The following is a 14,567-nucleotide window of genomic DNA, read 5'->3' on the forward strand; positions in this document are numbered from 1 at the left end:
TGTCTCTTCACAAGTGGTATTGGCAGGGTGTTTTTCTTTTAACCAAAAGTGACTCACTGTGGTCTTTCAAAAGCATTCCTCTGTTGCCCTCCATTTCCTGAATGCCTTTTTTTGGAGTCAGTTAAATGCTGATTACGTGGAATTTATTGTTGTTTTTTTTTAATCGTTTCTTGTTTAATGTCCACTGGTAGTAATGCACATTGATATGAAACCCTCCAGTAGGCATCTGTCTTCACTTAATGAACCAAACACTCAATTGAATTCATTCCAAGAGGGAGTGTTATACTCAAATAGAACAAAGGGGGTAAGGTCAGCTAACTAACAAGCATAGTAGATGCATTACTTCATAAATTGAACAAAACAAGGTACTGGGGACTGTAATGACTTTTGCTCCACCACTTTGATCCATAAAGTCCATTGATTATGCAATCAAATGAAGCAGTCCTTGAGAATTTCATTTCATGATTTCATAGTTCAAAGTTAAGTTCATGTGGGCTGTTCGGTGTGTTTGCCTCTGGACATGTGGAGGGCAGTAGTTCAAGCAAGCGGTGATACAGCTCTATGAATTTGAACTGTGGTGTCAAACTCACTATGTTACTAAGTTGATCTCAGGGGTCTGGCGATACGCCCTTTAGGACATAATATATGGCATCCATTTATTGCTATGATTAAGTTACAGCGAAGGAGATGACCTTTGAAAAAAAAATGCAGGCCCATAAATGTCAGCAGGAAAAGATCAACAAATAAATATAATTTATATGAAGTCAACTACGCCATATATATTTCACAGTTGTAAAAACAATATTCCTAGCGCTAGAAATGCCCTTAAGTGAAAATGAACAACCATTCTGAATTAACATATGCTTATTTGCACTTTATTTAAACTCTATGATTGCATAACCCCTTCCCTAACTTTTCAATGCCATCCATGGTTTTATTATATGCGTGTTTTTTTGCAGCAGAAGTAAATTAAACATGCTGTATAACTCTCAGGCCACCAGAGGGTGAAAATAAGGTAAAAGAAAGAACCTGTGGAGTCTCTCAGTTGTCAGGACTCTATATGCAAGTTTTATGATGGAACCTGTAGCCTCTTTCTCTTTTGCCTGCCTCCTGATTAGGTTCTCAGGTTACCAGTGATCCATTGGAACGCTAACTGTAAGTGAAACCGATGACAGCCTGTAACATTGAGTGACAGCTCAGAAAGATGGGGCACCAAAGGTTGGGTGGATTTGCACAGGCAGTACATTTATCCATGGAAGACCACAGTTAGAAGGTACGCAGCACCTGTGTTAGCATCTTTGTAATCAAAAAAGTGGGCGTGTGCATGAGTGTGAAAGCAGGCCAGTGTCCTCTCACCTTACGCAGTCCTGTTGACTGCAGCTGGTGAGAAGGGGGCTTGTAATGTTTTTTATTGATGTAGCAGATCCCAAACTGCCCTCCAAGGGACTGAGCCGAGCCTTGGATGGCTCAGTGGAGAGTGGCAGCCTCAGCTGCTCTCTTTTATAAAGACCATCCTCTGGGCATCTAGCTGCCTTTGGGGACGCCTCCTTTGGGTTTGAGAAAGGGCAGCTGTGATGGAAGCTAAAGTGTTTTCCTCATGCACCATGAACCCCCATGTGCATTTCATACAAACAAACAAATGCATGTGGTGTAGGGTGTAGAGGGTTGCATGCACATATACACACGCACTGTACACTGATACTGCCGGCTGAAGAACTCTGCAGTTATAGTTCAATTTGTTATAATTCACAAATCTTTGCCTTGTATCTTGCCAGAGGTAAAAGAAGTAATTGAACGATAAGGTTGATGCAGAAACCGTTTACCACCTGGTAGAGGACACTTCCTAATTTAATCTGATCAGTGTTTAATTAAGATCAACTTGAACAGTTTGCAAAGTGTGATGCACTTGCTGAATGTCTTTTGTCAGCACAGCGCAGATGGGAATTTCCTGTGTCAGCTGCTACAAGGGCTGAATATCACCACAACATCTGTTTTATAGTATCTCTCTGGCAAAATGTTATCAGACTTGCCAACATGTTGCCATAGTCACCTACTACACCTAGAGCATAATAAGCACCTCAATCCCAGACATCCAGGCTCACTGCACTAACCCTCACCAGGCTGATACAATATCCAATTGCTCAAGAGGTGTCGTGTGGCCTTAGACCCTGACTTAGTTCCCTTTCTTGTCATTTAAAAGCCACCATTAGCTGTTTGTACGGCCTGACCACCTGCTGTCCCTTCCTCCTGAGTTGAAGCCATCATATATCTAATTGGATTAGAGAGAAAATTTGTGCTAGCATAACTCCACTTGCTCTAAGACTGCTTGGCAGATCATACTGGTCACGTATTTGGTTTACACTTTAAGCACAACCTTTTTCTCAGTCCCCCAGGTACTGATTCATCAAAACCTCATACATGGAAACCCTAAGACCGTTCTTAACTGTAACTCCAACTGACCCAGCTCCGGGCTGCGTGTGTGTGCAACATACACAGGGAGAGTTCCTCTTTTATGAGACTGCTGTGCTGCATCATATGGGTAAGCCTATTTAGATCTAGGCTGCTGGCATGGACACTAAGAAGGGGCTTAAGAACCAAATTTAGTTGAAAGAAGAAGCACTGCTGGGTAATCTGATCACTAGAGCAAGTGGTATGGGCAGTCCATTTGCCTTTTGGTGTTTTTTACTCCGTATTGAGACAGTGGGAGTGTAGGGAGGAGAGTGAAGACACAGGAGAGAATGTTCTGGTAGGATCTGATCCGAGGCCAGAAGGGTTTCGGTTTCAGAAACCAAAGCAACTATCTCTTGAAACAAAGAGAAAAGAAATTACTGAGCTCCATGCTGTATTTTTAAGTTACTGGAACTGACATTTAGACATGCATGCAGAAATTGTCTTAGCTTGTGGTTTTCAATACTATGATGGGTAGCTGTGAGAAACCTATGAGTGAGTCAGGACTGGAAAAGTGGAGCAACTCCCAACTTCTTTCAGCTCATTTCTGGTTGATATAGTAATTACATATATCTAATAAGTTATACAATGCCAGTCATGATGCTTGAGTTACATACAGTATGTACTTTAGTCTGAAGAAGAAGAAAATAAAGTGCATAATAAATCCCAGTGAGAGTAGCTGGAGTTCTGTGCCTGACATGTGCTTTCAATGCTAAAAGGTATCTCTGAAACACGATGGACTCTTTGTTCCCAAAACATGTTTTCATGCTGTGGTATTTTCTTTCTTTTTTTAAGATCTAGTAGGTTGATCCTGTGATATAAAACAGAAACAGAATTGGTAACAAGAGATGGTTTTTAATCTAGATTAATAACATTAAATGTTACTGTATTTTGTCAATGCTTCTTCACTTTAGAGCTCAATAATAATAAACGATATAAGAAATAAAAGATATAAAAGGACAATAAACTGAAAAAAGTTTTACAAGTTTAAAGGAGGGATGGAAAAAGTCTGACGTCTAAAAAAGGAAAGCAATCCTGTGAGGACAAATAATGAACTATTACTTTCAAAGTCTACATTATTCTGTAGCAAGATGCCAGAATATTGTAGAGAAGGTAGAGAAAAAAAACAACAATAAAAATAACCTTTGTTGTCATAATGTTTGGTTTTTGTTAGAAAGAGGTGATGATTTATATTTCTAGTAAATATTATATCCTATTGTAAGTTGTGCCTAATATTTTGCCCCTCAACTATAACTGAAGACTAAAAAGATGTTATTTCTATTTACTCTTTTTGTGTCCACACCCTTTTGTAAACAGTTACTGAAGCAAATACTGTAGGTTCATTAGTAGCATGAATGAGTTCATAAACTCTGGATATTCTATGTCTTTCTTTTTTTAAAGATATGTTGGTCACAGACAGTTGCATCTTCTTGGTGAACAAAGAGAAAACTAACTCATCATGTTACATTTAGTCTCGCTTTGCCAGACCTTCCTCCATGGCGCTGCCGAGGAGGGCCTGACCAGTCCACACACCATTCCGGGATGGAAGAAAAATGTGCCCTGGTTTGTTGGCTTTTCTTTAAACCCATCGCAATCGTCTTGGGCGGCGCTAAGCATTGGGCTGAGCCATGGTGCCGCTGCAAAATGGCGTCAGGAAGAAACTTGTTTTGGTGGAACGTGTACGCTCAAAAGTTGTTTTAGTTGTGCAACAGAAAACTCAGATTGGACAGATAGTCTAGCTAGCTGTCTGGATTTACCCTGCAGAGATCTGAGGAGCAGTTAACCATAGTCCTCATAAATCCACCGGAGTTTAAAATTGCAACACAAAGAAAGCGGAAGGTAATGGACATCCGGCCGAAAAGAGTGAAATCCGGCGGAATTTCCGTTGGCAACGCAGCAATCCCGGAAGCAGAACATCGTCACCTTAGATGTGTTAGAGACACCAAATATCAGGGACAGATACAATGGTTTTGATATAGTTTCAAACAACTGCACACTTGTAAGGCTGTGCGCCATTTTTATGACTTTTTGGCTCCCATTATTTGTCTATAATCACACTGAGCAGTTGCTCATAATCAGAGCTTCTATTAAATCCACTGAGCGAGCAGCTCCATCTTGGGTTCCCACTTTTCTTTCCTATTTGCTGACACGATCTCTGATTGGTTAGGGTGGGATTCAAGCCCTGCAGAAACAGCTAGAGGTGATAATAGGTTCTGGACAGGGGTCATGGAACCCTCTGGAGGCACAGGCAGCTGTCTCGCTTACGTTTTCGTCTTATCGGACCCAGTTGGGTCAGCTGCGTTGACAACAAAGAGGACTAGAGGGACATCCATGTTGTGCTGGAGAAGTATCAGATAACCAGACGTCTATAGTGACGTTAAAAGGGCAGCGCAGATGGGGGTCGGATAGCGAGTGTCATTTCACTTTCCGGCCAAATATGATCATTTATAGGGTGCGAAAGCTGGATGTCAATGGAGGTATCGAAACGAAATGGAGATTAAAGACCAAAATACAATGATCGTAAACACTAGGTGTCTTCGACAGCGATACAAGTGTTGAAGGATTTACATCTGTGGAATTTTTTTTTTGATTGATGTTTGAAGTTGCATCATATTAACACAACAGATTGCCAATGGAATATCTGCTTTGTCTGAAAACAGTGGTGCGATGTAACTGCTGCAGGAGTACAGTACATGTATTATACTGTATATATAGTATTTCCGTTATATGTTTCTTTGTACTTCTGCTCCACTATTCAAGGAAAATAGACGTTTTTACTCCACAACATTAATGTTACAGCTGTATACTAGTTACATTTTAGATTAAGATTTTACATAAGAAAACATATAATGACCACATATATACTGTACAATGCACTGATATAGATCAAACCATCTAACAACAACAGGATATAGTTAGAATTAGCTCCAGCTCGACCCGCAGCAAGCTTAAAATGGGTCTTTTGATTCATTAGTAACAGATCTTATGATGTAATATATTACAATATATCAATCACAGGGGCCATTTATCTGAAGAATGAGTATTTCTACTTTTGTCACTTTAATTCCATTTTGCTGATAATACTTCTGTACTTTTATTCAAGTAGGAATTTGAATGCAGGACTTTTACTTGTAACGAAGCATTTATTGTTTTATTTGGCACTTTTACTAAAGCAACAGATCTGAATACTTCCCCCACCACTGTCTAATCTGATCTTTTGATTGCCAGAAAATAAGTAAATAAATAATTCATTACATTCAAAGCAGGCATTTCTAACTTTTATTTTTTAAGTTCACCTTTGGATCTGAGTGGTCTGTGGAAAAGCTGTAAAAAACAACCAGCAATGAAATATCAGTGCCAGGGATGTGGATCGTACAAAGTGAGTCGACACAGAACTTGGAACTAATGCGGGACTTGACACAGACTCATTCTGTTGAGTCATACTGAATCTAGCCTTAGTACTTTCAGTAACAGCATGGGGTGGAAATGATTTGGTTATTTGAATATGGCTATTGTGAAAAGTTTTCATCTTTAGAACAATAGAAGCTCTATTTTGAAACAATTAATTGCTGAAATTGTCACCATAGTGTATAAATTACACAATGATTCAGCCAACAACAGCATTAAGAAGAGTTTGGTACTTTACAAGAGGTAACCACAACCAGATGGCACTATATTATGTAAAGGGACTGGCAAGGAATGGCCTAACAACCAGCTGTTTGTTTCTGCTAAGTCTTTGTTCACCTAAAACTCCTTCGGAGATTCAAAGGATTTGCAAAAATATATCCATATACAATAGAATATTTGAAGAATTACTTTGGTTACTATATTTAAATAAGCTCCAACATCCAGCTCAACAAACAGCTAAACGTCCTGTGAAATCAACTGATTTATGTTCAAAACAATTATCTTCCATGACGGTACAGTGGGATATGAATATTGGAAGGGTTATTTCAGTTAATGTGTTTTGAAGTTTAAAATAAATACAGCTAAACATCCTGAGAAATCAAGTCATTTCTAATGTGGAGTCTCTATAAAGGCAGTAGTAACATGTGACTCAAGGTCCTCCATCACCCCTGGGGGATTTTTAGGTGCAGTAATTAGAAGAAATGTTGAAGCTCTGTGTGTTCAAGCTTGTCAACAAGGTGACAGACATCTCCAACAGGTGGGAAGGATATAAAGTAGGGGGGAGTATGAACTCTTTTATCCCGGCACAGAGGGAGAAAGTGGTATCAGAGGGATTGCCCAAAATAACTTGCCTGGTGTCTGGACAGTGGTGATGTGATGCAGAGCTAAAAGGCGAGAGAGACGGATGGGAAGGGGCCACAGGGCAAACTATAGGTGCTACAGCAAGGGCCATTCCAGGACTGACTTTCAGCAAAGACAATGTCAAGATTAAAAACTGGCAATAGTTTTTTGTATTCTGCTTGAGGCAATGCAATTGTAATGCAATTAGGAAGAATATGTGTACTGGGAAAAAGGTTGTGGCTTTTTATATTAGGAGGAAATATCCTAATCCAACTTGGAAATGGTTGACATTATAATCACTAAAATACTGAGCACACTGTAGCACACAACACATGTTCTGGGAGTCATTTCAGGAGGCATAGGATTATTAGTCCGAGAATTCTGAAAGACTTCCTCACAAAGGAATTGCCAGAAGAAAAAAAATCGTTGCGTGTATTACATCTGTTTTCTCTGTTTTGCCTGAGTCTACAGCCAGGCTAGCAGCTCTGTGAGGCTGTACTTCGACACACATTTGAATGAAATGCTAATGCCAACGTGCTCACGTTGGCGATGCTAATATGCTGATGTTTAGCATGGGAATGTGTATGCATGCAAACATTTGGTAATTAACACCAACTACAGCTGAGGATAATGGGAATTTCATATGTTTTGAAGGTACTTGCTTGTTAACTAATATTGGACAAATTCAAATGTTGATGTGATGATGGCACTAGATGAGGCTAAGGGATTGTTTTGAATAAATAACCCCAGACAATGTAAGCTTCTTTGTCTCATTTGCTGTATTGGCTTTCATGGCCTTTTCAAACTAAGCATAGTTAGTCTTTTGTTGGAACTTGTTTCTTGGGGAGTAAAGTACTGAGTTCTGTGAGAGATTCTTAACTCTGACGTTTTGACCTTACAAAACTACAAACCCGCCACTTCCTGCCTAATCTCATTTGCATCTTCCAGCCACACTGATACTGCTGATCTCCACTGCCTATATTAGCTGACTTATTCTACTGTGTGAATTTCCTAGTTACATTTTGAATTAATCAAATGAGCACTTAACAAGCACTTCCAGGATGTGTCTGTGGCATGTGCAGTGCAAACATAGCCATTCATGAGTGAATGCATTTCCAATGCAAATATTCGCTGCTGTAGGTTCCTTTGACACATTATGCCTGGACAGGCCGGGAGATTTATGATGAAGATATATTTTCCTCGACATCTACATGTAACAGAACAGTATGTTTGTGCTACCAAATTGGTTGGCCAATTTACAGTAACTGACAAAAACAGACAATCATTTCCTTCCCCAACCATACAATAGAGGCAGTTTGAGGAAAAAAAAAGGATTTCTTATTTAAAAAGTGCACTCTGGACACTCTAGATAGATGCATCCACCCCCATGCAGACCAGCAGTTGTACAGACAATTGTAATTCCAAATAAGTCTTAAATTAAGTCTCTGTAAATCCAGCACAGAATACTTTATTGTAGCTTTTAAGAATATTATCACCCTGTAAATGCTGTCTGGTCTACATTAAGATTCATGGTTATTATTAAGAAATCAAAGTCCAAATCCAAGAGGATGTCTTCACTTTAAGTCGAGAAATCCCAAAGTATGTTGTTTTTGTAGACGGTGAGTTGACTATGTCTAGGTAGATGGATTATAAAATAATATTATATATCAAAGTTAGGTTTGATGCAGGCAACATGTCATGATTTTGTATCTTTGTTATCAGGATGATTGGCACCAATTTTGTTCCCAGTTTGACTGAGACAAATGAGCGTATCTGCGGTAGACACTTTTGTTGGCTACTGTACTATAAACATAATCATAGTTTTTTGATGTAGCACATTCAAGGGGAAGGAAAATACACAGCAGACACTTTAACTGTATCCCCTGGCCTGTTATGAATGTATATATATTGAAAACAAGCCAAGAAAACCAGAAGATAAGAGTTCCTAGAGCCATGCTTTGTGCGACTCCCAACTGACACCATTCCTGACTTTTACAAAAACTCATTAAGCTTCTCCCCAAAACACTGATAGCATGTAAGTTAAATGAGTGGAATATTATTACAGACACACTTCATAGAATGACGCAGATGATTTATAGTAAATACTTACACATAGTCCCAAACTGCAAACAGTCCTCCATGAGTCCTTGCTCTACAAGGTTTCAATGAAAAGATGAAAAAAGCAGCCATGTCTCAGTAATCCTATTAGCATTTTAAACCAATAATAAGCATCACAAATTTGAACACTTTCATGCCAATTCTTCCTAAAAAACTATTCTTGGCAAGATGGAAAAGTGTCTGAAACAGATGATGTGCCACTAAAACCCTCCACTGAATCCCATAAAAAGGAAAATATGTTAGTGGGACAAATGCTTTTTAAGGACTGATGCCACCAGTATGAAGAAACACTTTAAATTATATATTACATTTTAAATGATTCATATAAGGATTTGAGAATTCATACCAAAAAATCAAGGCATTAGTTAGAGAGAGTTAGAGATGAACTAAAGAGTGGATTAAATAGAGTACCTTTCCCTTTAAAGTAGTGAGCCATTAAGATAACATACAATTTCATGTAGCATGGTTAGAAGTGTGTCAACATGTAACTCTGAAAAAACATGGAAGATTTATCCTGAAGATAACATAAAAAACTAGTAGGACATTGCGCAAATGTGCTGCTAAGAGAAGTGGCTGCCCTAATGAGTCATATAACAGTGGTCAACAAAGTAAACCCTTCCCAAAGCAATTTATCCAGCAGCTATGAGCTCCAATTCCTTGGATCAGCCTAAAGCATGATACAGCAGAAGATTAAGAAAGAAAGAAATGTAGACGTAGCTTCAAACAGCAATTTCATATTCAAACCACTCATTGTATTCATGTCCAAGTAGAGGAATTAAAAAATAAATAAAAAAAATACACATTAAATATGGCACAGATGATCTGTAACTCAGAGTTGAATGGATCTAGTGTTTCCAGTGGCTTAGTCATTAATACAACTGCAATCTATTAGACGTTTGGTTGTCATTGGCTTTCATTGCCAGTACTGTTGTCTGTTTCGATGAAACTGTGTGGTGTGCTGTGGTCACAGCTCAACTGATTCCATAACAATCACACGCCAATATTTGGTAATACTATATTTGCTACGCTAATATTTCCCATTTAGATTCTGAATATACCACATACTTGACAGGCTGTACTTGACATTCAGAACATTGATATAGCAGCAAACAAATATTTGCTATGTAAATAAAGTGGGGGAAATAAGTATTTGACCCCTTGCTGATTTTGCAGGTTTGCCCACTTACAAAGAATGCAAAAATCTACAATTGTAATCATATATACATTCTAACAGTGAAAGACAGAATCCCAAAAAAAATTCCAGAAAATCACATCATATGAATTTATTAAAATTGATAACCATCTGATGAGGAAAAACAAGTATTTGACCCCCTGGACAAACAGCAAGTATTCTGGCTCCTACAAGCCAGTTAGTCTTTCTTTAAGACACAGCCCCAATTCCTGCTGAATTACAGTATAAACTCAGTGGCCACTTTATAAGGTACACCAGTGCCATCAAATACAACTGTTCTGCTATAAAAAAAAAAGTCTACTTTTTTAATGCCTATGTTCAGTTTTTGTTGACACTCTAATGTTGGTGTTTATTAAATTGTGTGTTACCATTGAGGCTATAGTTATGTGATGGTATTGGACTGCATTATATTGAAAGGTGTTTCTAATATTCTGCCTCCCTTGTGCATGCAAATGAGAAGGACGCAACTGAAACACCTCTCAATATCATGCAGTCTAGTAAAGCCACCCTTTATGACCTCAATAATAGGCATAAACATAATCAAATTTCCAAATTCCTGCCAATGTCAGGGACATTATAAGCTTTGTAAAGAAAGATGTAATGGCAGGGCTATATTAGATTACATTGAAATTGTACTACCTAAGAAAGTGGTAAATACAAATACAAATATAAAAACGGCACTTTACAGTAAATGTGCTGTCTACTAAGATGCTGGTGGTGAACAGAGAGGAGCAAGGAAATTACATTCTAATACTGTACATAAATGGAGAAATAATATTGTCACTATAATAAATGTACACCAGTATGTAGCCCAGGACAGACACAGTAGCTATAATGTTCCCTTTAGAAACACGTTACCACAGTGAGTTTTCATCGGGGATTATTAGGCTTCTATAACAGAATGATGACATTAACAAGGGCGGCGGACCGATTAGTTTATTGTGTTTTACACGGCTTAGTGAACTCCAATCCCATTCACTGCGATGTGTGTTTGACAGACGGCGGTGAAGGCGGAAGGAAATATGAACCTATGCGCTGCACGATGCCATCACACCCCCCCTTCTCTGAACACCGCTTACTCCAGCCGACAGACACACTCACACTCACACACACACACACGCTTGACATAAACTGAGCACAACAGCACAGCCACAGAGAATACAAGGGAGAAAGTGCCTTTTACTCGTTTCTGCAATATTACACCGTGCTGCCTGAATGTGACGCCACAACACTGAACGACAACGCCGACCGGTGAGTAGCCTACTTTCTTTTTTCCCTCCATTTATTGGACAATAATATAGTCGAAAGTGAAAATGAATGTATAGAAATTAAATTCCAATGGCAGCAGCAACATGGAAAACGAGACTAGTCGTTGCGCACCACTAGGGATCACCCATGACATAAAAGTCACTGTGAGACATTCTATTTGCCGCCAAAGTTGCACGTTGGACATGGAAATTAGGACATTTCTGGGCACAAAAAGCGACTGGAAACAAAATTTGACCTTCAGAGATAACCATCGCTCGGAATGTTCTCCTGATGTGATGTAAAGTAGGCTAGCTTACGTTTTATTGATAGATTTATTATTTTCCGTCACGCTTGATTGATGCGTCATTATGCATTATGGTGCACACGAGAAGAGGAAAGACCAGGAGGATGCACCGTCTATCCCATCCAGGACATGACCCCACTTAGGCTACTGGCTTTGACATGCTTTTCTTTAGAGTAAGGTGCCTCTCTCACTGATGTAATTTGAAAGAGTGTGAACATCTGTGAAGTAAGGGTTGAATCATTTGCTGGAAGCTCAGCAGTGGTAGCCTTAGTCAACATTTATTTCTTGGACGTTGTTTAATGGTTGAGTAATTTCCAAAGTGCACCCTCTCAGAGCACCGGAGGACTTAAGGTGGAACTCAGTAACTCCTCGAAGAGTTGTTAAACTTCACCAGTTGTTTTTAGTGGTTAGCCCAATGACTGGGAATGACTGTTGTGATTGCAGGTTTCACCCATGGTTTCACCCAGTTGTCCCTCCACCTACACTGAAAAAATGTTCCACACAGAGTCCACAAGTCTTTGGAAATTCTCAAGTAAAGTTCACTTCCCAATAAGAGTTTTTTTTTATATTATCAAAAATACTCAAGTAAATATTACTGGCAATTCTCTTTCTTAAGAAACAACATGTACTCATTCTTTCTTAGTCAATTTCACTTAGTCTACCTTAACATTTACTCACAAACCCATATACAAATGATTGGTTTTCAGGATTATTTAATTAATTTCCCTTTACTTTATTTTGAAGAATATTTAAGTAATATTTCTATGATATTTAATTTGTGTTCCAACAGCTAGTTGCTTACTGTAGTCAAAACATATACAGTCAAGCATTAGTAAACAAACATTTCTATTTAAAGCTGCCAAAACAATTCCCAGAACATTTACTAAAAGGTGAACATTTACAGAGATAAAATGTCCAATAAAAGGCTCAGAAGTGTAACTTTAAAGTACAACAGACTTGCACAAAATGTAAGCGCAATTAGACACATTACGTTCTTCCAAAAGGTCTTTCAAATTGAAAATCTTCAACAGGGAAATCCAACAAGAAATGTTACAGTTCACAATGTGTTGTGCAATGGCTTTTTCTTGAGCTGGATGTACTGAAAAAGCCTTAGTCAACCTTTTAAAGTCATCCTGAACCTCTTTTCCCTCAATGATTCACATGTGGGCAGGAGTGTGGCCTTGTTGCATTTCCACTGGAGAACACGTTGAGCATAGTCTTCTTTGCTGACATCTTGTAAAAAAAAGAAAAAAAGAAAGAAAAGAAGCAAATTGTTTACCACCACGGGCAGGATTACAAAAAGAAAAGAGGTAAAAACAGGTAACAACTGAGAACAACTGAGAACTATGGCATCATGTGAGGCGCCTGCATTAAGTGTGGGAGTGGGCGAGATTTGACCCGTCTGCACCCCCGCAATATCCACAAGTCATATTTTATACTTAAGTCATATTTTATATTTAAAACAGCAAATTTCTACAAATGTCCATGTTTGAGTAAGCCACTGAAGATAATGCCAGGAACCCTTATGGAGGCCTAACGTTACGGTCTGCAGGATCTTGGTGACAAGAGTGAAACAGAAATCAAATAATTTGCTGTTTAATCCTTAAAAAGTTACTTATATTAGCTGCTAAATAAGTGTGGCATGTTGGCTAGCAGTAGGCCATATAGCATGTATGAACTCTTACAAGTTTTGTCAAATTAAAAAGTAGCAAGTGGCAGGCACGTTTGCAGTCCGATAACTAGCTAGCAGGCTAAACTGATAGCTAATGCTACTGTTAAGTATTCAGTATTTGAACAGTGAATAAGGCAGACAAGCCAACAGCAACATACAAAGTTAAATAAGCACATGACCTACCTATATTGCTCTATATCCACAAATAGCCTCTCAAATGAGCGACCACATTGTCCTTCGGTCAAAGCTTACTATGTTCCAACCATGGACTGTTACGCCACGTTCTATTTACCTTGGAACTCAGAAGCCGGAACTATGACGTCATACCCGAATTGAATGCGTTCTATTTAAAAGTCGGATTTTCATTGTTTTCATTAGCTCTAGTCCGGTTAGCTATTGTTAGCAATACCAGTTGATAACAACGCATTACGCCGTTTTCTGTGCATGCAAACAGCGTAACATGTCCACAGATAGAAGTTGGACATGCTTGTGTGAACGACTTTGACCTCGTCAAAACCGAGTTCCGAGGTAAATAGAACGCGGCATTAGTCTATGATAGAAACTAACTATAGAAATAACTTCTTTTGCAACCTCACATGTCGCCCCCTGTTGGAAGTCAGATAGAATGCAGGTTTAAGGCATTAAACCGCGAGGTTGCCATGCTCACACCTATTACCCTAGTCCATTTTACTTTGTTGTATCAGGTCAGTACAATAGTTTAGTTCATATTTTTTGCCATGAATGATCAGATTTACATATGAAAATGAACCAAGCCCAACAAGTCATATTTAGCAATAAGAATAGTCTCTTACACTCAAGTTTCCTGTAAATGCTTATCTCTATGGGTTTTGAGGTCAACATTAAACTATTTCTGGTGTGCAATGATGTAAATAAAAAAAGTTTAAAAAAAAATGATGCTGTTTCCTGTTAGGCTACCAGATCCTGGTTAAGGCTGATCCTTTTAAGCAAACACTAGCTGCACAAAGGTTACAGACACAATGAAAAGGTGTGTCCACATTAAAGTATGCTTGGCATGTACTGAAGTAGTGTTACAGAACATTTAGTTTTGTTTTCACTTTTGTGTGTGCCACCTTCTTTGTGAGGATATACTGATCATTTTAACTTACTATGTGGCTTGGAATTGTTGCCCACATTGACATGTACAGTAGTGGTGTAATTTGTTTAGAGAAGAAACCGAACACTTTAATGTCTGCATGTTTTAGGTGGTGTCCCTACAGCATTACATTATTTAACATCATATTTAACAAGATAAACACCAACTGTGTCTCAAACTCCATGCAGAGACTTTAAAGAGAGGACAAAACAAACCACTGTAC

At 38.6% G+C, this 14,567-nt stretch overlaps 1 protein-coding gene and 1 long non-coding RNA gene across 2 annotated transcripts in view; one reads left to right on the forward strand and one right to left on the reverse strand.

Moving 5' to 3' along the window:
* The first annotated feature begins 2,481 nt into the window (after positions 1-2,481).
* thrap3a (thyroid hormone receptor associated protein 3a) overlaps positions 2,482-14,567 on the forward strand; it is a 28,363-nt gene continuing 16,277 nt past the window's right edge. The window contains exons 1-2 of the mRNA XM_028579501.1: positions 2,482-2,539; positions 11,005-11,257. The gene's annotated coding sequence lies outside the window, so the exon portion shown is untranslated. The remainder of the gene's footprint in view (positions 2,540-11,004; positions 11,258-14,567) is intronic.
* On the reverse strand, positions 12,502-13,470 carry LOC114556535 (uncharacterized). Its single transcript, XR_003692701.1, has 2 exons — positions 13,414-13,470; positions 12,502-12,791 (listed from the first exon to the last, which is right to left on the reverse strand). It is a non-coding gene; the product is annotated as an uncharacterized LOC114556535 (long non-coding RNA).

The sequence above is a fragment of the Perca flavescens genome, chromosome 6 (assembly GCF_004354835.1).
Source record: "Perca flavescens isolate YP-PL-M2 chromosome 6, PFLA_1.0, whole genome shotgun sequence".
Classification (NCBI taxonomy): domain Eukaryota; kingdom Metazoa; phylum Chordata; class Actinopteri; order Perciformes; family Percidae; genus Perca; species Perca flavescens.